Consider the following 12,457-nt stretch of genomic DNA (forward strand, 5'->3'; position numbering starts at 1 on the left):
CAACATTGGTAATTAGTAATAGTATATCATGAACCATTTGACTTGACCAAACAAAAAAAAAAGTATTGTATTTGAATATCTTTGTGCCCCCAACCTATCTAAATCCTAGATCTGTCACTAGACTAATCCAAGGGATCCAAAGGCCAAGGTCGATCCCAAGGGGATCCACGGCTGAGGTCAAGACCGTGCCTAACTTAAAAGGAGTCACTATTGATCATTTTATGTTTTTTTTTTTGAATTCTCGTTTCAGTATAAAAAGCTATGTTTAACATACGTTAACCAACACAACTTTCAATATTAAAGAGCCTCATTCTCCTTATGGAGAGCGGAGATCAAACAATACCAACTACCTCTAAGGTGTAACATCCCGATGATGAGGTATTTTCAATTTTAACCTGATGTATGAAGAAATATTGCATTCTAACCCTTGTACATGAGAAAGATTGCATAAATGGTCCAAAGTGGCATTTTTGTGATTTTTGCCAAAGACTTAGTACGTTAGGCGTACGTTGTGTACGTTGGGCGTACTTGGGCAGACCTTTGTACGTTGGGCGTACACCATGTACGTAGGGCGTACGTGAAGGATCGCCAAACCCAAATTTTTAGGGTTTGGTCCATATATAAACATCATTAACTCCTCATTTCTCATTCACTCTTCAGTCTTCACTTTCCATTTCGTCCATCTAGAACCCTAATCCTCCTTGAGAGTGTTCTTGAGATTTTGTGGGTACTTTTGGTGGTTTAAAAGGAAGGAGAAGAAGAGAGGACCACCTTAGAAGAATGAGGCACCTTAGATCCAGAATCTCATCACCGTTTGGAATCATTTTAAGTTAAAAAGATTTGAACTTGATGATGATTTGTTTAATATCTTGTTAGCCTTGAAGTTGTGAACATTTGGTCCCATTAGCTTGGCAGTATGAGTATGGGTTACTCTAAGTCATTTGAGCCATCCTTTTAGACATCTCAAAGTGTTGTGAAGCATAAAAATATGATCTTGAGAGTTGCATGTAACCCATGCATGTGTTAGATGGTCTTATTGCGTTAAGAACTTAGGGTTTTGGACATTTAGCACTTTATAGCCATGCAAAGTCATAAAGTTGGGAACTTTATGACTTAGGACATCATTTTGGGCTTGGATCTGAGTTTTGGACATAAGGGATTAATGTAATAAGCTCTAAATGGAGTTTTGGGATTGGGCTGCATACGTTGGGCGCATATGGTGGTATGTTAAGCATACGCGGTCAGCGCCCCATTTTTTGTCAACATCAGAGCACATTGGGTGTACTATCTTGGTACACAGGGTGTACTCCACTGGGAAGGAAGATTGACTTTTGGACCTTGACCGTTGACTTTGACTTTGATCAGGGTTGACCAAGTTTGACGTAAGGATATTTTGGGTATTTTGAGCTATAGTTAAGCCTTGGTCTCTATCTGTTGAATGTGTGACTTGTAGACCTGGTATTCGGAGCAGTGTATTGTTCAGCTATTCGTCAGACTGAGAGGTGAGTGTTCCTCACTGTATCTATAACATCCCAAAAATTTCAGCAAATTTAAACTTTTCAAAATAACCTATTTATTAACAAAGTGTTTACAAAAACATTGATTCCCAAAATATGATCTAAAATCAGAGTCTCCCAAGATACAATCTATTGTAATACCAATGACGTGTACGGTAATGCCTTCGCCTTGCCACGAATCATCCGAAGAACCTGAAACCATAACAAAACTATAAGCACGAAGCCTAATGAATTCCCCCAAAATACCAACACACAGACAAATAGCATATATACAACAAACAACATGAATACAGAGCCTTTAGTCTGTCTGGACCGCCTCACTAGGCCTTCAGTTCTAGACCGCTCACAGAACCTTCAACATGTCTGGTACGCCTCACCAGGCCTTCAGCCTTTCTGGACCACTCACGGAACCTTAAGCATGTCTGGACCGACTCATCGGGCCTTCAGCCTGTCCGGACCGTTCTTCGGGCATTTGGCCTAACTGGTACGCCCCATTGACCTACAGCCTATCTGGGCCACCCTGGGCCTGTTAGCCTTCAACACTAAGCAGGACCGCCTCAACCCAACCATACACACAAACCATGTCGACATATACATAACAGATAAGCATACATATAACATACCAATATAAATATCACCGGGTTTGTTGAATAGCAGCACAAAGCAGTACAGTCTCAACCCAGCCACACTACATCAACACATGCGACCGGTAAACATATAACCAAAACAGATAATAGGCAGATCTAACAGATCACCACAGTACTCAATCATACGATAAACCAGGATAACAATCCAAAGGACCGACTTTGGTGCCTTCGACCCATAAGTACAGTGAGGAAAACTCACATCAACAGTTGAACCCACGAATAATCTCTAATTGCAGATCCTCTAGAAACCTCGCACTATCAAAAAAACAACACCCAATTAACAATTGAGTTTCAAACCAAGTCAATTAATCCATAAATGGTCTGACTAATCAGGTGTAACACCCGGTTCCATGTATGGTATTATCTTCGAGTATATATGGTAATCTTCTTTGGAAACCACGACGTAGCGAGGAGTTTTGGGCCGCGGGATTTAATGAACCACCACGACGTGGTAGTGGCTGTTGGGGAAAACCCTAAAGTTTAAGGGATGAGCCTTATTTAAAGATCCTTAGCTCCCTTCTAGCCTCCTCCCATCAGCCTCCATCTCTCAAAAATCGTCCCTTGCAAACCCTAGAGCCATTTTGTGATTCTTAGCCTTAAAAGTGTGAGTTTTTGGTATTTGTGAAGGAAAACGTGGTGGAAGACCTCATTGGGAGTTCAAGGCAAAGACGATCTAGTATTTCACCTTCCTCTAGCATCTCAAGGAGGTATAAAGTCTTCATCTTGATGAGTTTATGATTAGATCTATGGATTTTTCCCTTTCTTTCCCTAGGTCTTGTTACCTTGGGTTGTTGAACTTCATAAAGCTTGCAACTTTAGGAGTCTCCAGGCCATTTGGAGCATTTGGATCTAGTATAGAATTGAGTTTGAGGGTCATACATGAAATCTTGGCCTTTTTGCCCTATTTTGACCTAATAAGAGTTCAAGACATGCATTGGACATGCATGTCTGAAAAGCACCAACTTTTATGGTGTTGGAGACTCTCTTGTAGCTTTTGGTCAAGTAACCCCATGGATTGGACTATTATTGGTGAAGCCATGAAGTGTTTTAGACTTTAAAAGTCGAGATCTATGCATTTGGAGGGTTCTATTGGATAAAGTTGGAAACTTTATCCATATAGACCCTATTTTGGACCAGATCTGAGTTAGACACCTTTTGGAATCAAATGAGGTGGCTAAATGCAGTAAGTTGGTGAAAACCTTATAACCACGACGTATCAAGGCCACCACGACATGGTGACAGGATGGTTCACGACTGTTTTTTCGTATCCAGCACCACAACATGGTACAAGGGTACCACGACGTGGCAGTCAAGCCGAGCTGACATTTCTTGCCCCTTTGACCTTTTAGCTAAGTTTGACCTTAAAGGTACTTTGGGTATTTTTGGATTTTGATAAAAATTGGTCACTCGGTGGTTGTAGGAATTAAGTAGAGAGCTGAGATTTGGAGTCAGGCCTTGTTAGATATGTGCAGCTTGTGAGGTGAGTTTTCCTCATTGTACTTACGGGTCGAAGGCACCAAGGCCGACCCTTGGATTGTTATCCTGGTTTACAGTATGATTGATTTTTGTGGTGATTTATTAGATCTGTATCCTGGTAGATAGGATGATGTTATTCTTAGTGATCTGTTAGATCTACCTATTATTTTTTCTAGCTATATGTTTACCATTCGCATGTGTTAATGTAGTGTGGTTGGGTTGAGACTATACTGATTTATGTTGCCACTCAAGAAACCCGATGATATTTATATTGGTATTTTATATGTATGCTTATCTGTTATGTATATGTCGACATGGTAGGTGTGTATGTTGGGTTGAGGCGGTCCTGCTTAGTGTTGAAGGCCAACAGACCCAGGGCGACCCGGATAGGTTGTAGGCCAGTGGGGCGTACCAGTCAATCCGAAGGCCCGGAGAACGGTCCAGATAGGTTGAAGGCATGGTAAGGTGGTCCAGACATGCTGAAGGTTCTAAGAGCGGTCCCAACAGGTTGAAGGCCCAGTGGGGTGGTCCAGACAGGATGAAGGTTGAGTATGCATGTTGTTTGTTATATATATGTGTTATTTGTTTGTGTGTTGGTATTTTAGGGAACTCAGTAAGCTTCGTGCTTACAGTTTTGGTTTATGGTTTCAGGCACTTCAATGGACCGTGGCAAGGTGAAGGTGTGACCGTACACATCGTCATGTTTTTGGGACTTATGATTTCTGGGAAACTCTGATAATAAAAATGTTTTGAAAACTACGTTGTAAATGATTTCGAATTTTAAATAATGTTTTAGAAACAATGGTTTATGTAAATACCTCTTTAGTGAATGGGTTGTTTTGAAAAGCTAAAAATTTGTTGAAATTTTTGGGATGTTTTATCAGGCCCACTAATAGCCCAAGCCTATTGGGCCCACTAAGTCTCAACAATGCAAGCCCAATAAATAAATACAACTTTAATGAAAGTCCTCAGCCCAACCAATTAAGCCCAAAATCAAATCCCCAAGTCTAATGATCCAAAAATCCCAATTCCCATATGATCAGCCGTACGCACGGCATACATGGCTTGTACGTACGACGTACATCAGTGGTCCAAAAACAGGCATCATAGCCGGAACGTGCGGCATTCCCTAGTGGTACGCACTACTTTCCCGGCGGCCACCCAAAATTCATTCCTATGACTTAATCCTTTAAGCCAAACATCTAACACCTCAGAATAGCTAAATATAAGTGACTTGATCCATAAAGTCGAAGGCTTTAAGCCTTTTCATGGCTTAATGAATCCCAACACCAAAGATGAACTCCAAAGGTTAAATTCACCCCCAAAATGTCTTAAAAACTTCTTAATACCTTAATACCTCCATCTAAACTTCTAGATCTGAATCAAAGGGACTTATTAAGTCATAAAGTTCCTGAATTTATGACTTAGCATGACTTAATGGGACCTAAATCAAAACCCTAAGTCCCAAGCTTCACTAAAAGATTACCAAATCATGCATGGAAGGTTTATACTCATCAAGATCCAAACTTTATGGCTCCATATCCCCAACAAGGACCAAATATAAAGCTAGAAGGTTCTGGAGTAACTTCTACTCACAAGAACCACCTCAAAGGGACCAAAACCATAACAAAATACCACTTAGCTAGATCTACATGAAAGAGTTATCAAGGTTGAGACTTTATACCTCCAGAAGATAGATCTAGGTGCACAAGGCCTAGATACAAAAGCTCTAAATCAAACAATGACTCTTCAAGAAGTTCCTTCTTTCTCCACAAGCGCCAAAATACACAAAAATCACTTTGAAGCTCAAGAATCACTCAAATGGAGGATAGGGTTTCGTTCTTAGGGTTATATAAGATGGATGTTAAATGAAATGAGGATTGGAGGTGACTTAAGGTCTTTAAATGGGGTTCAAGACCTTAAATTAGGGTTTTCATTTGGCCTACGAACGCCCTGTGTTCCTAACGAACGCTTAGTGTTCTCCAAAAGTGTATGCATCCATTTCACCCATGAACGCCATGTGTTCCCTCCTAGTACACCCCGCATACCCGGCTTGGTCCGAAACCCTTCTAACTTCAAATGATCATAACTTTTACATCCCTTATCCATTTTCAATGTTCTTTTTATCCACAGAAAGGTAACGATACCCCCTACACTCCTATCAACTTACTTTTTCCTGAAAACCAATCGAAATCAAATCCAAAATTCATAAAAGTCCTGAACCAATGCCATTACCGATACCCTTGGGCTCTAAAGCACAAACCGAACCCTTTCATCACATAACCAATATTACCCACATCCAAATGGGCCTAAACCTTTCTTCCCAAAGGCCCTAAGCCTTATGATAACTGATGATCGAGCCACGACCCCGAATAATGAAGCTATTCAAAATGGAGTGTTACAGTACCGTGGGTCGAAGGCACCATTGTCGGCCCAATAGTTTATGTATCTTGGTTATAGGATAATGATATACTGGTATTTGGCTAAGTAGTAGACCTACATGATTATCTCTATTTGATGGTTTTGTGTTTAAGTTTATCTGTTTCATATGTCGATATATTGGGTTGGGTTGGGGTTGTACTACTTTGTACGGTAGCCGACAAACCCAGAGCAATCCAGACATAAGATATGGGCCCCAAGGGCAATCCAGCCTTATGTTGTGGGCTTGAGAGAAATCCAAATATGATATGAGGTCCCGATAGGCATGCCAGACTCATACTGTGGGCACAGGGGTAATCTAGATTTATGAAGAGGACCTTCTAGAGGTATTCCAGACATACGATGTGGACCTAGTATATGCTATTATATGTATGTGTGTGTTGGTACTTTGGGGGAACTCAGTAAGCTTTTTCTTACAGTTTTAGTTTATGGTTTCAGGTACTTTAGAGGATTGTGGGAAAGCGAAGGCGTAATCGTACACAGCTTCCTATTTTATGTCACTCGGTCTTGGGAAAACTCTGATTTGAAATAATGCTTTTGAAACAATGGCAATTTTTGTAAACAATGTTGATTAATGGCTGATTTTGAAATTTTTTAATTTACTGTGATTTTTTGGTGTTACAAGTTGGTATCAGAGCCTTGGTTTGAGAGAATTGGATGAACATTTGTGTGAATCCAGACTCAAACTAGGGAACTGCAAAAAGTTTTTAAATGGTTTTCAAAATAAGTAATAAAGGATGTGATGTGTACGATCAACCGGAGCAAGAAAGTATACCCCAAGTTACCACACTATTATTTGATATTATGTTTGTATTAGATCAGCATGCTAGTTGTAGGATAGGGATCTTCAGGAATTGCATGATAGAATTGTCTGATGTATAATGCCTTATTTCCTATAGGGTTTTCTTGCTTATTGTTGTAGGACACTTTTGGGTGTGAATTAACTATTAATTGAATACGTTAAGTCACATGCTGCACCGGTTAAATAATTTTAGAATAAGGGATTTGGTTTTATTGTGTAGCTCTTGTCTGAGTCCAACCGTTGTACGGTTGAATCTTTTGATCTAAGATTATTTAAGTTATGTAGCATGTGATTGTATTCATACAATAGTTAAATGACACCAATGGGGGTCGTTTGGAAATTGATGGGGTGTGGATCCTAGGATAACCTAGGGAGTATGTAATGCTCATGTTGCACTTTTTAGCAAGTGTTGGAAGAACCATTATGAGTGGTTTTGGATGTAGCAGGCTAGTTTTGGAATGATTAGTTACTCTCGAGAGAGCGAGGATAGGATGTATGTGTATCTTAGTTGTTGAAATTGTTTTAGGTGGTTGCGATGATCCTTGAAACAAATACAGTAGGTATGGAAGTTAGTATGGGCCCATACTACTAAAAATACAGGACCAGTACACATAGCAAGGAAGTCACAAACCCCGAGGGGTAGTCTCATCAAGTGATTGTAGCAATATTTGTTGTGGCGTTTATGATGCTCTTGATTCATTTGCAATATGGAGTTTCCGAGGGGATGTGGTTCGGAATCTCGAGCTGATGGCCAGGATAGGCCGGGGTTGACTATTGATTAGATTTGGGAAATGATTAGCATTGAGGTTTCGCAGATATTGCAGGAAGAATTGTCTGGTATCGTGGATCAGATCACTGGCAAGTTAATTGCCAAGTTCGAGGAATGAACTGCAGCTTTGTAGACTGCAAGAGGTGCTGTTGAGAGGACTACTGGGGGAGATATTGATGAGGGGACACAACTAGGAAAGGGGAGGAGGGATCTTTCAGTGAAGGACGAGTAGACTGCGACATCCCCAAAATCACGGCCAGAAAAAACCGATTTGTTTATGCTTTGTTTAAAAATCAGAGTAACATTTTAAATAAAAGTGTTGCGGATTTGTCCCAAAACAAAATATGATAAAGATTTATCAAAAGCATTTCCATAGAAATGTATTTCATTAAAAGACTTGGGATGTCATGTTCGTACAGATCAAAAGCATAAACAGTACAATATAAGCCTTACTACATTATTTCATATCTACAGGCCTATATCCGATTAATCTCTCATCCCAAGACATCACATCTATGCTCATGCGCCACTACCTGTAATACAAGAAACTGAGTGGGTCAGGCTTGGGAGCCTGGTGAGCACATAGGGTTTTCAACCCACAATAAATAAGTTTATTAACTTCATTAAATTAAACAAACCCGATTACCCGTTCCCGTTATCCTCACATTACGTCCCTAAGCATTTATCATAAGGGACCTACCCTAAGGATTAGCATCGGGACGGACACTACTGCTAAGGGGATTCCTCAGTAATAAATGTCCTTGAGGCAACCATGTGGGGGATGGAGTACATCTGGTGAGCACACAGTTCAAATAAACACACAGTTCGAATAAACTCCTACAGGTTGCGAGCCTGCTAGTGTTCCACTGGACTGTCTAGAATAGTCTGTGGTCGTCATCTATACTCCGCTAGATGACTGATTCATCAATAACATCTATAACGAGGCCTCTCATTATTTTATTTCGTCACACATCAACTATTACATCTACCCATGTTTTACCCAACACATTTTGTAGATATAAAATACATATACAGTTTAAATCATTGAAAACATGTATAACAATGTTCATCCAGCATAGATAGCAAGTATTCAGATAATATGCACACATAGCACGTAATTTATATAAAATACTTCATATCTATGTGTAAGCTGAAAGTAACTATGCACTCACTTGAGTAGGTGGTCACTCGGCGCTTGGACAGCACTTCGTTACTCTTAACACACTTTCCCTTTGGCAAAACCTAGTATCATTGCCACTAGGGTTTAGTCTAACGATAACCGCGATTAATTAATAGTCTAGCTATTATTATTATTATATAAGAGTTAAACGATACTTATATAACCCATAATAATATCCCAAGTACTTATTATAAGGTCCTAATAACATTACTATATTAAAACGTAAGCTAAACTAAAGATAGGTTAGGCGTAGCTCACTTACAGCGGGTTTTCTCGAAAACCGGGCTTCGCTGGAGCAGCGTTCCCGAGTCAAAAGACCCCTTTTCTCGGGACTCCGGGAGCCTCGGGGCTTCCTTCGGGTGCTAGGGGGTTTTCCTAGACTTTAGGGGGCTTAAGGAGGCTTAGAGAGAGATTCTAGAGAGAGAAAGAGAAGTTAGAAGGTGTGAGAAATGAGGATGCCCTGGCACCCTTTTTATAGGTTGGAAATCACCAAAACTCATCGAGTTTACCTTAAACTCGTCGAGTTTTATGGCCAGGTGTCACCATCTGGTGGCTAGCCTTAGGGAGGAAGCAACGGCCAGGATTGCGCCACGTCACCCGATTTCGCACAGCAGCCTCCCGACTTAGAAGAATCATAACTCTCGCATACGAGCTCCTTTCTTGACGTTTTTTTTCCACGCGTAGGTAAAAAACAATATCTACAACTTTCATTTAGACTCCGTCGGCTAATTCTTGACCGATCTTAAATTTAACAGTAGGAGGATATTAGACTGCTAAATGACCGCGAAGAATTCGTAACTCCTTCATACGGACTCCGTTTTCATCTGTCTTTTTACCGTTGAGTTCCTATTAATGAGATCTTCAACTCTCATTTAGGTCGCATAAGCCAAAAACCGCTCGAACTAAAATTCGAATTTCGGGTTGTACACCACTAATCCGAAACTTCGAAAAATCATAACTTCTTCATACGAAGTCAGATTTGGGAGTTCTTTTTATCGATGTTCTTAGTTTAACATACTCTACTATTTTCGTTTATATCGTTAAGGCTAAAACTCGCTCTATCGTAAATTCACTATTTACGCTTCCCGGTGCCGTGCCGGTTTTGCCGTAAAACTTCGACGGGCCATAACTTCTTCGTTATAACTCGGATTTCGGCGTTCTTTATATGTATGGAAACCTTGAGAAATATTCTACAACTTGGTTAAGATTATTTATTCTAAATAATCTTTTGTCGAAAAGTCGTTTTCGACCCCTATTGCCTCTAAATTGACTAGCCCGGATCTACGGGCGTTACATAGACCGAGGCTGCTAACTTGGGTACTGGAAGCCAAGGGAGCTATGATATCTAAGGGAAGTATGGGGGAACCCACAGGTTTTCTTGTCACAAGTTTAAATGATATAAGTGTGGAGAGAGAGAGAGAAAGAGAGAGGGCATGTCTTTCGTGACTGCAAGAAGAAGCAGATGTGTTTCCACTGTCACTAGTTGGGTCATATCAAACCTGACTATCCTACTTGGTTAGCAAATGGAGTGTAAGGCCATATGTCTGTCGTCCTGCAGGAGGTCAAGGTTGAAGCGCAAGAAATCACAGGTATGAAATTCTAATCCTCGGTTTAAATTTTGAATGGATAGCCATTTGTATAGTAGATTGTTAGAATCATTATGCTAGCATCTATAGGCCGTAATGGTTCATGGTTGTGTCTTGGGAATCTTTAGGGCGCCTATCTAATTGATTTGATTCCTATCCCCCATGGGGCGTATGCGTTATAGTAGGGATGGATTAGTTGAGCAGATTTGGTGTGATGATAGACTGTGAGGGTTAGTGGGTGGTGGTTCGAACCACAAGTAGAGGAGAACTGATTATCTATGGAGAAGGGTACCAGGATGCGGTCAGGTTTTTGTTCGGCGGCCGAGGCTTGGTAGTAAATTCAGCATGGTTGTATGAGCTATCTTGCCTATTGTAACGCTCCAAAAATCACAATAAATTTAAAAATTTCAAAACCAACCATGAATCAATATTGTTTACAAAAAGAGTCGTTGTTTCAACAGCATTATTTCAAATCAAAGTTTTTCCCAATACTCGAAGACATAAAAACAGGAAGTTGAGTACGATTACGCCTTCGCCTTCCCACGATCCATGGAAGTACCTGAAACCATAAACTAAAACTATAAGCCAATGCTTAGGGAGTTTCCCCAAAGTACCATCATACCATAACAAACAAGCATACAATATGAACAACCAACCTGACTGGACCGCCTCGCATGGCCTACAACCTATCTGGACTGCTCTACGAGCCTTCGACATAACTGGACCACCTTGCAGGGCTTATAGCCTATCCAAACCGCTCCACAGGACGCCGGCCTAACTGGACCGCCTCGTATGGCCTACAGCCTATCTGGTCATCCCCGGGTGTCTTGGCCTACATCACAAAGCAGGACCGCCTCAACCCAACACAACATGTCGACATATGCAACAAATAAGCATAACCACGGAACCAGCAAATACAGAAAATCATAAAGATCTACTAAATAGCTACAACTATCATATCACTATCCGGATAAATAACCTAGTAGGTCGGCATTGGTGCCTTCGGCCCACGGGTACAGTGAGGAAAACTCACCTTATAGTCTGAATGCACGCTGAATAAATCTCGGTCCAGAAAATAAGCTCAACGATCACCAAACCAAAACTAATGACCTAATCTCAATTAATTAGCTCAAAATACCTAAAATACCCTTAGGTCAATTTGGTCAAAGGTCAATTTCAATGAGTCAACTTGGTCCACTTAGCTGAGTACGTGGGGCGTACTCAACTCCTACATTGGGCGTACTCAAACTTTGATCTGAGTTGGGTGGTTGACCTCATATGCGTGGTGTACACATGACGTACACACAGACTTCCTTTTTCTTTATTAAGAGCCTAATGCATTAAGCTCCCACGTCCCAATTTCATATCCAAGGCCAAAATACCACTAAGAGTCATAAAGTTTCCAACTTTATGACTTTGCAGGCCCATTAAGGGCTTAATACATAAAATCCCAACTTCTTAACACCTTAAAACCTTCTAAAGCATGCATGAGGAAAAACCAAGCATCGAGACCACATTTTTATGACTCAAGACCCCTCATTAGGTCTGAAAGTACAACTTATTCGACTAAGAGCATGTCATGCTCAAGAATCATCATAGTTGGGACCAAAAATTTCCTAAATGAAGAAATATCTAGATCTAGAAGATAAGATGATCAAGCTATGAGCTTTTTACCTCCTGGAGGTTACTAGAAAGGAGAGAAACCCATATCCAAGTTGCTTCCAAGATCCAAAGTCTTCCCACCACATTCTTCTTCTTCAAGAATAGCAACAAAACACAAAGATGAGCTCAAGATGGACTCTTCTCACTTAGGGTTAGCTAGAGGGACGTGTTCTCAGATGGAGGCAGATGAGGGAATGAGAGATGAGACGAAAATGATGATTATATATGGACCAAACCATAAAAATTAGGGTTTGAGGAATTATCGCGTACACCCTGTGTACGCGGTACGCCCAGCGTACTAAGGTTCGCCCCAGTACACCCAGTGTACTAACTCTTTGGAGAAAATCACCAAAATGCCACTATGGGCCATTTAAGCAAT

Source organism: Lactuca sativa, chromosome 9, assembly GCF_002870075.4.
Source record: "Lactuca sativa cultivar Salinas chromosome 9, Lsat_Salinas_v11, whole genome shotgun sequence".
Taxonomy (NCBI): Eukaryota; Viridiplantae; Streptophyta; class Magnoliopsida; order Asterales; family Asteraceae; genus Lactuca; species Lactuca sativa.